The sequence below is a fragment of the Macaca nemestrina genome, chromosome 10, assembly GCF_043159975.1.
Source record: "Macaca nemestrina isolate mMacNem1 chromosome 10, mMacNem.hap1, whole genome shotgun sequence".
NCBI lineage: Eukaryota > Metazoa > Chordata > Mammalia > Primates > Cercopithecidae > Macaca > Macaca nemestrina.
The window spans coordinates 63,437,714-63,457,146 of NC_092134.1; positions in this window are offsets into that span (position 1 = coordinate 63,437,714).

Consider the following 19,433-nt stretch of genomic DNA (forward strand, 5'->3'; position numbering starts at 1 on the left):
CATTTAGTATAATGTTTGGTCCCCACAGATGTGCCTTGGAAAAGATCACAGAGAAATAGAAAGGTAGAAATTAGTTATTTTTTGGTAATAAAATAATCTGATTTAGAAACTAGTTTTTTTTTTTTTTTTTCAGAACTCCAAGTCTAATTTGTCTGCTTGGTAGCAGAATTAATTGGTGAGCAATGCTATTTGAAATTAGTGGTTAATTAGTTCATATAACAGTTATTGAACACTTACTATATACTATATATTAAAGAATGCACTACATCTATGCAGTGGTAAAAAATAAAATTGCTATAGTGATGAGGCTGATAACATGAATGGATGGATCTGGCTGGCTCTAATACAATAGAGAGTGGTGAAGCCTATGATATAATGCATAGTATATTCTGTTTATTAATCAATTATAATATTGTGATTATTTGTAACTTTTGAAATTGAATACTTAATTATTTGTTTTCATTCTTTCTTGATACTGTAAACAAGGCATTTAATGTCTTGTTAGCATAAATTTGGCTATATCATTGCAATTTTTTTCACGTAGTATTTTTCTCTCCTTTATTCTTTGTCAGTCTAACTAGATCTTTGTCCATTTTATCTTTCCAAAGAACAAGCTTTGTTTCATTATTATTTATTATTTTTCATTATTACTTATTTCTTTATTATTTTTTGGTTTTCAGTTTCATTGCTTTCTGTTTTTATTTTTATTATTTCCTTCTTTCTGCTTGCTTTGGGTAAATTTTTTCTCCTAGTTTCTTAAGATGGGGTCATAGATTATCGGTGTGAAACCTTTCCTCTTTTCTAATGTAGTCATTTGAGGATGTGAGTTTCTCTTTCATTACCACTTTAGATGTGTTCCACAAATTGTGATATGTTGTATTTTTGTTTTCATCCAATTCTGTGTATTTTTTTTTGTTTCCTTTGAGACTTACCCTTTGACTCATGAATCATTTACAAGTGTGTTGTTTTATTTCCACATTTGGAAATTTGCATATCTTTCTATTATTTATTCAGTTCATAAAGTTTGATTCCATTTAAGAACACATCTTGTATGATTCAATTCTATTATATTTGTTAACATTTGTTTTATGGCCCAAGGTATGGCCTGTCTTGGTGAATGTTTCATGAGCACTTGAAAACAATGCATATTCTATTGTTGTTCAGTGGAGTGTTCTGTAAATGTCAATTAGACAATTGAATCTTCTTAGTTGATGATGTTAAGTTCTTCTATGCCCTTGCTGAATTTCTGTATAGTAGTTGTATCAATTGTTGAGAAAGGGGTCTTGCTATCTTCTACTATAATTGTGGATTTATCTGTTTATCTTTTCAGATTGATTAGTTTCTTCTTAATGTGTTTTGAAGCTCTGTTGCTTGGTGCATATATAGGTAGGCTTGCTATGTCTTCTTGATGGATTGACCCCCTTTTGTCATTATGTCCCTGTTTGTCACTGCTGATTTTATTTTCTCTAAAATTGACTTTATCTGAACTAATATAGCTCTTCTTGCTTTGTCTAGATTAATATTTACATGGTATATTTTTCCTATTCTTTGACTTTCCATCTATCTATATCATTATACTTGAAGTGAATTCCTTATAGATAGCATATAATTGGGTCATAGTTTTTGTTCAGCTGGTTTTTGTCCATTCCATTCCACCAACTATTGTATTTTAATTGCTACATATAGGCCAGGGACTTAAGTATATCATTTTATTTTTTGTTTGTTCCCTGTTTTTTATTCCTCTGTTCTACATTTCTTGTCTTACTACAGGCTACTAGAACTTTTTTAAGAATTCCATTTTGATTTATCTGTAGTTTTAGAGTGTATCATTTTGTACAGATATTTTAAAGGTTGCTCTAGGTATTGCATTATACACATGTAACTTATCACAGTCCTTTGGTGTCAACATTTTGCCAGTTTGAGGAAAGTATAGAAACATTGCCTCCACTTAGGTTCCTTTACTCTTCCACCTTTATATATATAATTATTTTAAATCTTTCTTTAATATACACTGAGAACCACATCAGGTAATGTTAAAGTTTTGCTTCCAGGCTATTATATTTACCCACATGTTTATTCTTTACATTGTCGTTTCTTCATTCTTGATATTCCCATTTTCTTTCTTTTATCTCCTTTATGTTTGAAAAACTTTTTTAAAATTTAGGGTAGGTCTACTGGGAACAAAAATCTCTTAGTTTTCCTTCACCTGGGAATGTCTTTTGATTTCCTCTTTATTTTCCTAAAGGATATTTTCACTTGAAAGAAGATTCTGGGTTAACAGTTCTTTTCTTTTAGCACTTGAACAGTGTGTATCATTTCTTTCTGGCCTTCCTTCATGGTTTCTGACAAGAAACGTACTGTCATTTGAATCCTTGCTCCTCTGCAAGTAGCACTTCATTTCTCTCTGGCTGCTTTCAAGGTGGTTTTTTGTTTGGTTGGTGGTGGTTGTTATTGTTTGGTCTTCAGTTGTCTAAAGTGTGATTAAAATGTGTCTAGGCATTAACTTTTTGAGGTTTACCACATTTAAGGTTCACTTACCTTATTAAATTTTGCCAAATCTGGGGAGTTTTTAGCCATTATTTATTTGAATACATTTTCTTCCCCAGACTCTTTCGCCTCTCTTTCCAGAAATCCAATGTATGAATGTTAAATCTGCCATTACTCTGTTCTAGGTCACTCCCGCTCTGTTCATTTTTTTTTCCCCCACTCAATTTTCTTTCCATTGTTTAGATTGGGTGATTTTTATTTTTCTAACTTCAAGTTCTCTGATTTTTTTCTGTGTCCTATTCATTCTGCTATTGAGTTCATTCAGTGAGAGTTTTTTAAATTGTATTTTTTCAGTTCTAAAGTCTCCATTTTATTCTTCTTTACATCTTCTGTTTCTTTTCTGAGACTTTCTATCTTTTAATGCATTTCAGGTATATTCACAATTGCTTGTTAAAACATTTTTACAATAATGCTTTAAAATCCTGTCAGATAATTCTAATCTTTCTGTATTTTCTTGTTGGCATTGGTTGATTGTCTTTTCTAATTCAAGTTGAGATTTTTTTGGTTATTTCTATGATGAATGATTTCTATTTTACTCCAACATTTTGGATTTAATGTTATGAGACTGTTCCCTCCTTAATCTTTTTTGAAGGCAGTCATCCTATTTAGGTTTGCATTTGTTAAATGTAGAAAATACAGTACACTACACTTTTGAATTCTTGTTTTAGCATTGTTTCACTTTTCTATTCAAAGAGCCTCTCTGAGAAGCCCCGCAGACTTTGGCTAACTTAATTGTTCACTTTAAAATTAGGTAAGCAGAGAGAACTACCACTTGTTGGTTTACTCCTCATTTAACTTTTAACATCTCCTCTTCTTTCAAGATCTACAAGTATTTTATTATCTTCTCCCACTGAGGGATCATCCAGGCCATTTTTCTCTCTCACCTAGTCCAGCTATATTCTCAGCAGCTAATTAGAATACAGATATTTAGCTTTTTTATAGTCCCACACATCTTTCTGAGATGTAAAATCTTATAGCTTTGAGGCTCTCTCACCCTAAGCAATCACTCTGGAGACAGCCTGAGGTTCCAACTCTCTGTCTCAGTTCCTCCTTTTCCATAGCTGTACTATTTTTCCTGCAGGGTTCCTAAACCGCCTTCCAGAGGGGCTGTGTATTCTCACACTCAATTTAGCAACAGCTGCTATCAATCAACTTATGCAGGCTGTTCCTCCTGAAGAGTGATATAATGGCTTCTAAGTATTGGACAAAACTACTTTTGAGCATTGTAAGGTTATTCAACTGGCAAAACAAATCAAAGTTAAATAACTTTCCCATCTATACCTAGGATCTAGGCTCTAGGCTCTAGAAGAGGAGTGCCAATGGAGCTTTGAGAAACGAGGTAGGAGGAGAGAAAATTAGAACCCCAGATTGTCTGTGGAGTAAGGACTTAGGGTGAGATAAGCCAAAGGCCCCTGAAAAGTTCTAAACCCTGAAAAGGTTTGGGGAGCATTAAAAATTTAGTTTAAATGTATACATTCTAGTTAATGAGTGAGAACATGACTGGACCAAGTGGGATGTAAAAATGGCCTGGGACAGCTATGGGAAAGGAAAAATAATAAAATAATTGTTGAACTTGAAAAAAGAAGCAATAGCAAACATTAAATGATAAGAATAGTAAACAAATGAACAGCCAGTAACTTTGTTTCCTTAATTTTAAAATGGAAAGTGAAGTCAGGCAAACTATGTGCTGGGCTTCTCAGAGAGGCTCTTTGTATAAGAAACGAAAAAATGCCAAAACAAGATTTTTAATAGTGTGGCATATTCTAATTATTTACATGGAACAAATTAATAGTCTTAACATCAAAACAGGGACAATGTAATTATGTTCTTTGCAAGAAACTTCTAGATTTTCTTTTTTAAAAAGTGAATACCTGCGATATAGTTTTCTCAGCTTACACTATTAATATATGATGAGTATTCCCTTCTTTCAGACCTGACAGTGTAGCTTTCGGATAAAATATGTAACCTTAATAATAAGAAATGGAGGCCTTTTTCATGGGAAGCTTGGGCCAGAGAAGAACTCCTCCCACCCATCTGGCCTCACAGGTAATGTGTTGAACAAGGTGAGCCTGCTCCTCCTCACTGTTATTCATGAGGGAACTTGTTTTAACTGTGCTTCTCTCATTAGGCAGATCAGTTGCCGGAGGGTGGCCTAGTGCATGAGTAAATAAACTTCTGTGTGGAACTTGGCCTACCACCTCAAACTTGTTTTCAGGCTGGCTGTGTGACAGACAGTAGGAAGGTAGCAGGAATCAGAGGAAAGGGAAGCATTTTTCTGTGAGCGGGAACCAAGGATCTAGGAACCTGACAAGCTGAGGGAATGAGGCCTCTGAAATCTGTCCTCAGAGATGGATGTGTAATTGTGGGCATGCAGTGAGTCTGTTGGCTTGTACAGCAGCTGCGTGTGTCTCTGTCTTTGTTGTCTCTTCTGCATTTTGTCTCTATCCCACAGAGCATCTCAATAGCCGGCCTCTCTGCCCAGCTCAGCCCGCTTTCTGGGCCCCTTCCTGTTCTCTCATCTTGTTTCTGCTAGTGGGTCTGGTTATTTGATCGAGGAGCCCTAAGAAAAACTACTTCTTTATCAACCGCCAAATTTCTCAGAGGCAATCTCTCTTTCCCACTCTGAGGGACTCTTTAGTCTCTTACAGTTTTTGTCCTCTTGTCCTCCGTCTTATCAAACCTGGTTTTCAGAAGATCTGATAAGCCTGCTTGCACTCAGGAGACACAACTGTGCCATTCCCTTCCCAAAGTTTTGGCATCTTAAAAAGCAAAAAATTTCATGTCAAATCAAGCACTCTCTAATTTTGCAATTTCAAGCACCAATAGAAAGAGAGACTCTCCTTGGAAGAGTTTGTTGGGTGTTTGTGTGTTTGGAATTTTAATTTAATAAATATCCATCATTTTCTTTATCTATAAAATATAGATTACAATAATACCTACACAAAAGGAAATTTCAGGCTTAAAGTGATATAGTGCACATGCCTAGCCCAGTGCCACATACAAAAGTTTGTGGTAAATATCATTTGCTGCTGTGGCTGTTTGTACTCAGCCGTGCCTCTATTGCAGGCCCTGGGCTAGGCAATGAAGACCACTGGATACAATAACGACAAAACAGGTTTCTGGCTTGAAGAGAAATAATTTGTATTTGGACAGCTTAGTTTACTCTTCCCCAAAAATGTTGTCTTATGTATTAACTCACTCAACTCTCTTATTCTCCCCATTCCTTCCCAATTCCTTCTCACATTTTCTTAGTCTCCAAGAGACTAGGAGATTCCAAGTACTTGCCAAAGGTCCACATCTGGATTGAAACAGGTGCTTTTTAAGTGAACATGACTTAAAGGTATGTATATCACAGCAAAATACACTCAAAACAAAACAGCCTCACCAAATTACTGAACTCAAGGCTGTGGGAGAGGAAGGCCAAAGAAGCCAAGAAAACCTACTCAATGTTTTTTACTTAAAGCATGCATGTGAGTTTGGATTCAGAAAATATTATGGCTGTAAATGTAATATGCTAATGGGAAGTGATCAAAAACTGTTTCTTAAAACTGAGGTATTATTCATATTGTCACATTGGAAGAGCCGTGTGTGTGTGTGTGTGTGTGTGTGTGTGTGTGTGTGGGCATGTTCAAGTGGAGTGGAGGTTAGTAGAAGAATACTCAGGATGAGTAGTTAGTAAAATAAGCTCTATGTTGCAGTGTATCTTCCATAAAAGTGAGCACTTAATTAATTCAAGAGCACACCTGTCATTTTAATTGCAACTCTGTCAGTAAATTTTAGTGCCTGTGAGAGGTACTAAAGTGGAATTGCATTTCACCTTCTCTGGCACAACAACAAAGGAAGACAAACTCCACTGACTCTACCCCTCTTTGCCACCATATGGAACCTGAATACCAGAATCTAGGATTCTAATTGAGTGATCTGTTCCTACTTGTTTCACAGTTTTTGTTGCCATTGTGAAGGGATCTATTCTATTTAAGGGTTGACTAGTTATTGCTACTATATACCACTACATTTCCATGACTTATTTTGGTGACATTAGATTTGATATTCTCCCAAAGCTCAGTCTCTTGTTTTGGCCCCTTGAGAGTGGAAAGGGACCATGATGCAACAATAAAGCCAGAGGAGAAGACTGCAGGAGGAAACAATGTTCTAGCAAATGTGGGGCAGAGACACCTGCATTCTTCAGTGTGACAGTGGAGAAGCTCTGGGAATTCAACACCACTGGTACTGGAAAGTAGTGACAGTGGGTCTTTGCTACAGAAATCCCTCCAACCTCCCTAACCCCACCCCCAAACACATATACACATAGAGATACGGGAGGGGGCTAGGGAAGTGCTGGGTAGTGAAAGGCAGGGTCCCAGGCAAGGGCTTCACCCTCGGGCCTGTGCCCACAGACCTAGATGAACACAGGCACTCCCGTTTTCATGCCCAAGTGTTGCATTTTCCAAGACCACGGTGGCCCACCACATCCCCCATCCTGTGCCTGTAAAAAGCCCGAGACCCTAGGAGGCACGCACGTAAGCAGCTGGACATCAAGAGGAACACACCGGCAGAAGAACGCACAGGCGGCTGGACGTCGAGAGGAACAGAGGAGTGGAAAAGCACACCAACAGGCACCGGCAGACGCCGGCAGGCCATCGACTGGCGGAACGACGTGGACGCCAAGGGGAATTTGGCCGGGGTGGTCAGAGGAGAGTCCAGCCCCTGGGCAGCCCAACTCCAGGGGAAAGCCACCTTTCCGCTCTGTACCCCTGCTGGCTCCCCATCCATCTGCTGAGAGCTGCTTCCACGATTCAATAAAACCTTGCACTCATTCTCCAAGCCCATGTGTGAGCCGATTTTTCCAGTACACCAAGGCAAGAGCCCCGAGATACAGAAAGCCCTCTGTCCTTGCGATGAAGCAGAGAGTCTGAGCTGATTAACACAAGCAGCCTACAGACCGCAAAACTAAAAGAGCATACTGTAACACACACCCACCGGGGTTCAGGAGTTGTAAACATTCACCCCTAGATGCTGCCGTGGAGTCAGAGCCCTCGCTATCCTGTTTGCCTGCTCCCGCTAGGGACTTTGAGCTCGAAGAAGGGGCTCGAAGAAGTGAGCCACTCCCACATCGCTCACCCTGCAAAGGGGACAAGGGAACTTTTCCTGTTTCCATAGTGTGAGCCACTCCCACATCGCTCACCCTGCAAAGGGGACAAGGGAACTTTTCCTGTTTCCATAGTGTGATTGACCATTGTTCCTGGCTGTGTGGTGGCTTCTGGCTCTAGTTCTCCTGCCCTGCCACAAATTCTGTGAACTGGCTAATATCCTTTAATATGTTCCTTTTAAAAAGTTAAACCGATCCCAGTTCCCTACCTAGTCTGTATGAGCTGCTCTAACAGTTAAAAAAATTAACAGGTTATATGCACTGACATGGAATGCCCAAAACATTGTGATAAAAGCAAAATGCAGACTCAGAAAACAAAATGGCATATTTCTTCGTGTGTGTATACACACACACACACACACATACATATATACACACGTCTATATATACACATACATATATACACATATATATACGTATCTAATATATATGTTTGTAAATGCAAAGAGAATCTCTGAGAGAAAACAAACTTAATTGATGTAACTGATAATAGTGGCAACCTCTGGCAGGGGAGTGGGATTATGAGGTTGAATGAGAGAAATACACCCAGACTTGTGCCTTTTACTCTTTATATTTTTTCTTGAATTTTTGTAAGACGATGCTTTCAAATATGGATTATGTACTCAACACAGCAAAACGAAATGAACAGAACAATCAGCAGGCTAGAGTGTGGCAAACAGAGAACAGGAGTTGTCAGCTCATCTTCAGCTTGATTCTATTCAATTAATGTTATAAGCATCACTTGGGTGCTGAATATATCATAGATGAAAATGAATAAGAAAGGACCCCACCACTCTCCACGGACTAGATAAGCAGATACACAAACAGATGAAAATCATATAATGTTCTAAGTGGAAGGATAGCAACACAGAGAGTTTTTCTGGAGAGCCCCCAGAAGGATCCTCCTAACCTGCTTGATGAGTTATTCTCTCTAGATAAGGGATTCATATTGTTTTTTATTGATACATAATATTCATACATTTATGGGGTACATATAATTTTTGCTACATGCATAGAATGTGTAATGATCAAGTCAGGATATTTAGGGTATCCATCACTCAAGTATTTATTATTTCTATGTGTTGAGAGCATTTCAAGTCCTCTTTTCTAGCTATTTTGAAATACATGAATCATTGTTGTTAATTATAGTCATCCTACTCTGCTACCAAACATTGGAATTCATTTCTTCTGTCCCATATGTTTGTACCCACTAAGCAATCTCTCTTCATTTCCCTACCTGACCCTTCCCAGACACTGATATCTGTTATTCTACTCTCTGCCTCCATGAGATCACCTTTTTTAGCATCCACATATAAATAAGAACATGCAATATTTGTCTTTCTGTGCCTGGCTTATTTCACTTGACATAATGACCTCCAGTTCCATCCATATTGCAGCAAATGACAGGACTTCATTCTTTTCATTCCTTTTATGACCATACAGTATTCCATTGTGTGTGTCAATTAAATATATATATATATACACACACACACTCTTTTGCTTTATCCATTTATCCATTGATGGACACTTACGTTGATTCCACATCTTTATTATTTTTTCATATACCTGCTGGCTATTTGTATGCATTCTTTTGAGAAATATCTGTGCATTTCCTTTGCCCACTTTTTAATTGACAAGCGTTGTTGGTTGTTTGGTTTTTAAGTGGTGATTTGTTTGAGTTTCTTATATATTTTAGATATTAGTCACTTGTCATATGAATAGTTTGCAAATATCTCCTCCCATTAATCCTCCCTCTTCACTCTGTTGATTGTTTCCTTTGCTGTGCAGAAGCCTTTTAGCTCAATATAGTTCATTTCATCTACCTTTGTTTCTCTTGCCTGGGCTTTTGAAGTCTTAGTCATAAAATCTTTGCCTAGACCAATGTCCTGAAGTGTTTTTCCTATGTTTTCTTCTGGTATTTTTAGTTTTGGATCTTAAATTTAAGTCTTAATCAATCTTCAGTTGGTTTTTGTATACGTTAAGAGATAGGGGTCCATTTTTATTCTTCTGCATATGGATATCCCATTTTCCCAGCACCATTTATTGAAGGAAGTGTCTTTTCCCCAATGTGTGTTCTTGGCTGCTTTGTCAAAAAATCAATTGGCTGTATATATGTGGATTTATTTCTGTGTTCTCTATTCTGTTTCATTGGTCTATATATTTGGTTTTATACTAATATCATGCTGTTTTAGTTAGTTTTCATACCAATGCCATGTTGTTTTGGTTATGATAGTCTTTTAAAGTATTTGGAAGACAGGTAGTGTGATGCCTCCAATTTTGTTCTTTTTGCTAAGAATTGCTTGGCCATTCATGCTTTTATTTGGTTCCATACACATTTTAGGATTGTTTTTTCTATTTCTGTTAAAAATGACATTGTTATTTTGATAGAGATTGCATTGAATCTGTATATTGCTTGGGGTAGTATGGTAATTAAACAATATTAGTTTTTCTTATCTGTGAGCATGGGATGTTTTTCCATTTGTTTGCATCCTCTTCAATGTTTTTCATCAGTGTTTTGTAGATGTCTTTCACCTCTTTGGTTAAATATATTCCCAGGTAATTTTTTTACAGCTATTGTAAATAGGATTGCATTCTTTTAAATTTTTATTTACTTTTTGTTTTCTCAATGTTTTTAATACATGAGGGTCTTACTATGTTGCTCAGGCTGGTCTTGAACTCCTGGCCTCAAGCAATCCTACCACCTCAACCTTCTTACTAGCCAGGATTGCAGGTGTAAGCCAATGTGCCCAGCTGAGATTGCCTTCTTGACTTAATTCTCAGCTAATCCATTATTGGTATATAAAAATGCTAGTGATTTTTATTTGTTGATTTTGTATCCTGCAACTTTATTGAGTGTATTTATCAGATCCAAGAGTTTTTTGGTAGAGTGTTTAGGTTTTTTAAGATTTAAGATCAATTCATCTGAAAATAGGAACAACTTGACTTCCTTTTTTTCCAATTTGGATGCTTTTTATTTCTGTCTTTTGCATGATTGCTTTGGTTAGGATTTCCAGTATTATGTGGAATAGAAGTGGTGAATGTGGGCATCCTTATCTTGTTTCAGTATTTAGAAGAAAGGCTTTCAGCTTTTCACCATTCAGTATGTTAGCTGTGTGTTTGTCATATATGGCCTTATTTGTTGAGGTATGTTTCTTCTATGGCTAGTTTGTTGAGAGTTTTTATCATGAAGGAATGTTGAATTTTATTAAATGCTTCTGCGCGTATTGAAATGATCACATGGTTTTTGCCCTTCATTTGGTTGTTGTGATGTATCACATTTATTAATTTGCATATGTTGAACCATCTTTGCATCCCTAGGATAAATCTCACTTGATAGTATTGTGTTATCTTTTTGATGTACTCAAAAATGTTTGGTTTGATTTAGTTGCAGATTTAGTAATGGATTTGGTTTGATTTAGTTGCAGATTTAGTTACGGATTTTTCTATGTTCATCAGGAATATTGGCCTGAAGTTTTCTGTTTTGGTTGCATCTTTGTCTGGTTTTGGTATCATGGTAATACTGGTCTTATTGAATGAGTTAGGGAGAATTCCCACCTCTTCAATTTTTTGGAATAGTTTGAGGAGAATTTATTTTAGTTCTTCTTTGTAAGTTTGGTAAAATTCAGCAGTAGATCCATCTGGTCCCAGCGTTTTCTTTGTTGGGAGACTTTCTAGCTGATTCAATTTCGTTACTTATTTCTGGTCTGTTCAGATTTTCTATTTGTTTCTGATTCAATCTTGATAGGTTGTATGTGTTCATGAATTTATCTATTTCCTCTAGGTTTTCCAGTTTGCTAGCATATAGTTGTTCAGTATATTCTCTGATGATCATATGTATTTCTGTGGTATGAGTTGCAATGTATCCTTTTTTGTTTCTGATTTTATTTGGGTCTTTTCTTGATTAGTATAGCTAGTGGTTTATTGATTTTGCTTATCTTTTAAAAAAAACCAACTTTTTGTTATCCTTCATATTTCTTTATTTCATTTAGTTCTACTCTGATCTTTATCATTTATTTACTTTTGATAATTTGAGGTTTGGTTTGTTCTTGCTTTTCTAATTCCTCGAGGTGCATCGTTAGATTGTTAATTTGAAATATTTCTACCTGTTTCAAATTTTTTATATTTATTTTTTGTGGGTACATAGTAGGTGTATATATTTTTGGAATACATAAGAAATTTACATAGTAGGTGTATATACTTATGGAATACATAAGAAATTTTGATACAGGTATGCAATGCATCATAATCACATCAGACTAAATGGGGTATTTATCAAGCATTTATCTTTTCTGTTACAATCCAATTATATTCTTTTAGTTATTTTTAAATTTACAATTAAATTATTATTAACTATACTCACCCCATCCTGTTGTGCTACCAAATACTAGGTCTCATTCACATTCTCTAATTACTTTTTTTGTACCCATTAACCATTTCTACTTCCCCACTACCCCCCAATTCGCCTTCCCAGCCTCTGATAATCATCTTTCTACTCTGTTTCCATGAATTCAATTGTTTTCATTTCTAGCTCCCACAAATAAGTGAGAACATGCAAAGTTTATCTTTCTGTGCCTGGCTTATTTCACTTAACATGATGACCTCCAATTCCATTCATGTTGTTGCAAATGACAGCATCTCATTCTTTTTATGGCTGAATAGTACTCCATTGTATATATGTACCACATTTTCTCTATCCATTCATCTTTTGATGGACACTTAGGTTGCTTCAAAATCTTGGCTATTGTAAACAGTGCTGCAATAAACATGAGAGTTCAGATTTCTCTTTCATATACTGATTTCCTTTCTTTGGGGTATATAGCAGTGAGATGGCTGGATCATATGATAGCTCTTTTTAGTTTTTTGAGGACCCTCCAAACTGTTCTCCATAGTGGTAACATTTATTTATTTTCCCACCAACAGTGAACCAGGGTTCCCTTCTCTTCACATCCTTGCCAGCATTTGTTATTGTCTGTCTTTTGAATATTTAAAAATTTATTTTGTGACCTAATATATGACCCATCCTTGAGAATGATACATGTGCTGAGAAGAATGTATTCTGCAGCCACTGAAATAAATGTTCTGTAAATATCTATTAGGTCCATTTAGTCTATAGTGCAAATTAAGTCTGATGTTTGTTTGTTGACATTCTGTTTGGAAGATCTGTCCAATCCTGAAAGGCTGAAATGGGGTAAAATGATATCCCATTGTAGTTTTAATTTGCATTTCTCTGATAATCGGTGATGTTGAGCATCGTTTCATATACCTGTTCGCTATTTGCATGTCTTCTTTTGAAAAATGTCTATTCAGATATTTTGCCCATTTTAAAATCAGATTATTAGATTATTTTTCCAATAGAGTTGTTTTAACTCCTTATAAATTCTGATTATTAAACTCTTGTCAGATGGGTAGTTTGCAGATATTTTCTCCCATTCTGTGGGTTGTCTCTTCACTTTGTTAATTGCTTCCTTTGCTCAGCAGAGGCTTTTTAACTTGTGATCCAATTTGTCCATCTTTGCTTTGACTGCCTGTGCTTGTAGGGTATTAGTCAAGAAACTAATGCCCAGTGCAATGTCCTGGAGAGTTTCCCCAAAGTTTTCTTTTAGTAGTTTCATAGTTTGAGGTCTTATATTTAAGTCTTTAATTAATTTTGATTTGATTTTTGTGTAAGGCAAGTTTCATTCTTCAGCATATGAATATCTAGTTTTCCTAACACCATTTATTGAAGAGATTGTTCTTTCCCCAGTGTATGTTCTTGACGCCTTTGTTGAAAACGAGTTCATTATAGGTGTATGGATTTATTTCTGGGTCTTCTATTCTGTTTCATTGGTCTATGTGTCTGTTTTTAATGCCAGTACTATGTGGGTTTTTTTGTTTTGTTTTGTTTTGTTTTTAGATGGAGTCTTGCTCTATCACCTAGACTGGAGTGCAGTGGGGAGATCTCAGCTCACTACAACTTCCATCTCCTGGGTTCAAGCAATTCTCCTGCCTCAGCTCCCACATAGCTGGGATTGCAGGCATGTGCCACAACACCCAGCTAATTTTTTTGTATTTTTAGTAGAGATGGGATTTCGCCAGGCTGGCCAGGCTGGTCTCAAACTCCTGACCTCAGGTGATCCACCCGCCTCAGCCTCCCAAAGTGCTGGGATTACAGGGGTGAGCCACCAAGCCAGGCCAGTATAATTTGAAGTTAGTTACTGTGATTCCTCCAGTTTTCTTCTTTTTACTTAGGATAGTTTTGGCTGTTTTGTGGGTTTTGTGGTTCCATATAAATTTTAAGATTGTTTTTCCTCTTTCTGTGAAGAATGTCATTGGTATTTTGATAAGGATTGCATTGAATCTCTAGGTTGCTTTGGGTAATATAGACATTTTAACAATACTTATTCTTCTAATCCATGACCATGAAATATCTTTTTATTTTTTGTGTCCTCTTCAGTTTCTTTCATCAATGTTTTGTAGTTTTCATTATAAAGATCTTTCACTTCTTTGCCTAAGTTATTCCTAGGTATTTAATTTTATTTGTAGCTATTGTAAATGGGATTATTATTTTACTGATTTCTTCTTCAGATTGCTTGCTGTTGGCATATAAAAATGCTACTAATTTTTGCATGTTAATTTTGTATCCTGAAACTTCACTGAATTTGTTTATTAGCTCTAATAGTTGTGTGTGTGTGGAGTATTTAGCTTTTTCCAAATATGAAATCATATCATTTGCAAACAAGGATAATTCAACTTCTTAATTTACAATTTCGATGCCCTTTATGTCTTTCCCTTGTCTGATTGCTCTAGCCAAGACTTCAAGTACGATGTTGAGTAACAGTGGTGAAAGTGGGCATCTTTGTCATGTTCCAGATCACAGAAGGTAGTTTTTCAGTTTTACCCCATTCAATGTCATACTAACTGTGAGTCTCTTGTATATGACTTTGAATATGTTGATGTATATTACCTCTATACCTTGTTTTTTGAGCATTTTTATCATGAAGGGATATAGAATTTTATCAAATGCTTTTTTAGCATCAATTGACATGATCATATGATTTTCATCTTTCATCCTGTTGATATGATGTATCACATTAATTGATCTGTGTATATCAAACCATTCTTGCACCCCTGGGATAAATCCCACTTGGTTATGAGAAGTAGTCTTTTTAATGTGTTGTTGAATTCAGTTTGCTATTGTTTTGTTGAGAATTTTTGCATCAATATTCATCAGGGATATTGGCCTATGGTTTTCCTTTTTTGATGTGCCTTTGTTTGGTTTTGGTATCAGGGAAATACTGGCCTCATAAAACAAGTTTGGAAGTACTTCCTCTTTCTCCATTTTTTTGGAATAGTTTAAGTAGGATTGCTATTAATTCTTCTTTAAATGTTTGGTAGAATTTAGCAGTGAAGCCATTAGGTCTGAGTTTTTCCTTGCTAGGAGACTTTTTATTATGACTTTGATCACATAACTTGTTATTAATCTGTTTAGGTTTTGGATTTCTTTATGTTTCAACATTGGTAGGTTGTATGTGTCTAGAAATTTATTCATTTCTTCTAGATTTTCCAATTTATTGGCATATAGTGGTTCACGGTAGCCACTAATGATCCTTCAAATTTCTATAGCATCAGTTGTAATGTGTATTTTTTCATCTCTAATTTTATTTATTATCTCTTTTTTTCTTTATCAGTCTGGCTAAATGTTTGTCAATTATTTTTATCTTTTTGAAAAACAAACTTTTAGTTTTGATAATCTTTCATATTGTTTTCTTCATTTCAATTTCATTTATTCCTGCTCTGATTTTTATTATTTCTTTTCTCCTGCTAATTTTGGGTTTGGATTGCTCTTGCTTTTCTAGCTCTTTAAGATGGATCATTTAGTTATCTATTTGAAGTTTTACTTCTTTTTTGATATAGGCACTTTTAGCTATAAACCTCTTAGTACTGCTTACGTTGTATCCCATAGGTTTTGGTATGCTGTGTTTCCATTATCATTTGTTTCAAGACATCTTTCAATTTCCTTCTTAGTTTCTTCATTGACTCACTGGTCATTTAGGAGCATATTCTTTCATTTCCACTTGTTTATATAATTTCCAAAATTTCTCTTGTTATTGATGTCTAGTTCTGTTCTGTTGTGGTCAGAGAAGATTCTTGATATTATTTTAATATTTTTGAATATTTTAAAATGTATTTTGTGACCTAACATATGGTCTATCCTTGAGAATGATACGTGTGCTGAGAAAAATAATACATTCTGCCATCACTGGATAAAATGTTCTGTTAATATCTATTAAGTCCATTTGGTCCATATTGCAGATTAAGTCTGATGTTTCTTTGTTGATTTTCTGTCTGGAAGATCTGACTGATGCTGAAAGTGGGGTATTGAAGTCCCTAGGTATTATTGTATTGTGGTGTGGTCTATCTCTCGCTTTAGCTCTAGTAATATTTGCTTTATATATCTAGGTGCTCCAGTGTTGGGTACATTTATATTTAAAATTCTTATACTCTCTTGCTGAATTGACCCCTTTATCATTACATAATGACCTTCTTTGTCTCTTCCTATTGTTTTTTACTTGGAATCTATTTTGTCTCATATAAGTATAGCTACTCTTTCTTTTTTGTTTTGTTTTGTTTTCATTGGCATGGAATATCTTTTTACATCCATTTATTTTCAGTCTATGTGTGTCTTTATAGGTAAAGTGAGTTTCTTGTAGGTAAAAAGTTATTGGATCTTGTTTTGTTGTTGTTGTTGTTGTTGTTTATCCATTCTGCCGCTCTATGTCTTTTGATTGGAGGGTTTAGTCCATTTACATTCCATGTTTTTATTGATAAGTAAAGACTTACTCCTGCCATTTTGTTATTTGTTTTCTGCTTCTTTTGTGGTCTTCTCTTCTTTTTTTTCTTACTTCCTGTCGTCCTTTCAGTGAAGGTTATTTTTTCTGGTGGTATAATTTATTTTTTTGCTTTTTTGGTGTATGTATTCATTATATGTTTTCTGATTTGAGATTAAAGTGAGGTTTGCAAATACTACCTTATAACCCATTATCTTAAACTGATGACAATTTAACACTGATTACATAAACAAATAAAAATTTTTAAAAAACTAATAAAAACTCCACACTTTAATTTCCACTTCTTAACTTTTTGTTGTTTCTTTTTGTCTTATTGTGCTGTCTGTGTCTTAAAAGCTGTAGTTATCATTTTTTAATTGGCTCACCTTTTAGTCTTTCTACTTAAGAATAACTTATGCACCAAATTTAGTGTTATCATGTTCTGTGTTTTTTTGTGTGCTTACTATTACTCATCAGTTTTGTACCTTCAGATGATTTCTTATTGCTCAGTAACATCCTTTTCTCTCTGATTGAACAACTCCCTTTAGCATTTCTCATAGGACAGGTCTAGTGTTGATGAAAATCTCCCAGCTTTTGTTTGTCTGGGGTTTTATTTGTCTTTCAGGTTTGAAAGATATTTTTCCAGATATACTATCCTAGGGTGAAAGCTTTTTTCTTTCAGCACTTTAAAATGTCATGCCTTTCTCTCCGGGCCTGTAAGGTTTCCACTGAAATGTCTGCTGAGAGATGTATTGGAGCTCCATTATGTGTTATTTGTTTCTTTTCTCTTGCTGCTTTTAGGAACCTTTTTTTGTCCTCATGGGAGTTTTATGATTAAGTGTCTTGGAGGTAGTTTTCTTTGAGTTAAATCTACTTGGTGTTCTAGAACCTTCTTGTACTTGAATATTGGTATCTTTCTTTAAGTTTGGGATGTTCTCTGTTATCGTCCCTTTGAATATCCCTTTGAACTTTCTATACCTACCTCTTTCTCTACCTACAGTTTAAAGCTGAGAACTCTTAGATTTGCCCTTTTGAGGCTATTTTCTAGATCATGTAGGTGTCCTTCCTTCTTTGTCTCCACTGACTGTGTATTTTCAAATAGCCTATCTTCAAGTTCACCATTTCTTTTTCTTCCGCTTGATCAATTATGCTGTCAGGAGACTGATGCATTCTTCAGTATGTCAATTGCATTTTTCAACTCCAGAATTTCTCCTTCATTCTTTAAAGTTATTTCAATCTTTTTGTTAAAGTTATCTGATAGAATTCTGAATTCCTTCTCTGTTATCTTAAGTTTATTTGAGCTTTCTCAAAACAGATATTTTTAATTTTCTGTTTGAAAAATCACATATATCTATGTTTCTCTAGGATTAGGTCCTCATGCCCTATTTAGTACATTTGCTGAGGCCATGTTTTCTTGGACAGCCTTGATGCTTATCTATGTTCTTTGGTGTCCGGGCATTGAAAAGTTAGGTATTCATTGTAGTCTTTGCAGTCTGGGCTTGTTTGTACCTATACTTGTTGAGATTGCTTTCCAGGTATTCAAAGGGACCTGTGAATTGTGATCTAAGCCTTATCTGCATTAGGGCACCCCAAGGGGCACCCCAAGCCCAATAACACTGTGGTTCTTGCAGACTCATAGAGATTATGCTTTGGTGATCTTGAATTAGATCCAGAAGAATTCTATGGATTGCCAGGCAGAGACTCTTACTCTCATTCCTTACTTTCTCCAAAATAAATGGAGTCTCTCTTTCTCTTTCTGTCTGCTGAGCCACCTGAAACAGGATATGGTGATGCAAGCACCCCTGTGGCCACCACTGGGACTGCACTGGGTGAGACTTGGAGCTAGCACAGTACTGTGTCTTGCCCAAGGCCTGCTGTAACCACCACCTCACTACCACCAATGTTTGCTCAAGGCCCAACGGCTCTACAATCAGCAGGTGGTGAAGCCAGCCAGGTTTGTGTCATTCCCTTCAGAGCAGCAAGATCTCCCAGACCCCAGGTTGGTACAGAGATGCTATCCAGGAGCCAAGGACTGCAATAAAAAAACCTAGGAAATCTACCTAGTACTCTTGCTCTATTCTACTGTGGTTAAGCTGGCATTCAAACTATGAGACAAAGTCCTTCCCACTCTTTCCTCCCCTTTCCATAGGCAGGGGAGCCTCACCCCATGGCTACCACCACCGCAAGCCCATGGTGAGTACTTCCAGGCTACTGCCAATGTTCACTTAAGGCCCAAGTGCTCTTCAGTCAGCTTGTGAACACTGCCAGGTGTCAAACTCATCCTTCAAGGCAGTGGGCTCCCCTCTGACCTAGGACAGTTCCAAAAATGCCATTCAAGAGCCAAGTCTTGGAATCAGGGACCCCAAGAGCCTACTTGTTGCTCTATCCCACTGTGGCAGGTGTAAGACAAAGACCCCTTTACTTTCCCCTCTGCTTTTCTCAAGCAGAAGGATTATCTCTGCATAACTACCACAGCTGGGACTATGCTGGATCTCGTATGAAACCAGCACATGTCAGAGTCTCACCCAAGGCCCATGGTATCACTGCTAGTTATTCTGGGCCCAAGGGCTCTTCAGTTAGAAGGTGCTGAATCCTGCCGGGACTAAATCGTTCCCTTCAAGGCAATAGATTCCCTTCTGGCCCAGGGTGTGTCCAGAAATGTTGTCTGAGAGTTAGGGCCTGGAAAGCGGGCCTCACGACTGCCTGGTGACCTATCTTGCTGTGGCTGAGCTGGTATCCAAGATGCAAGACAAAGTCCTTTTTACTCTTCATTTTTCTCTCCTCAAGCAGAAGACACTGCACTGCCTGGGGCTGAGGGAGGGGTGGCACAAGCACTCCCTTTGCTGCCCCAGCTGGTGTCTCACTAGGTCACTTGCCCCTCACCTCCACTAGCTCCAACCCCAGCACAGCACTAGACTTGCCTAAGAATT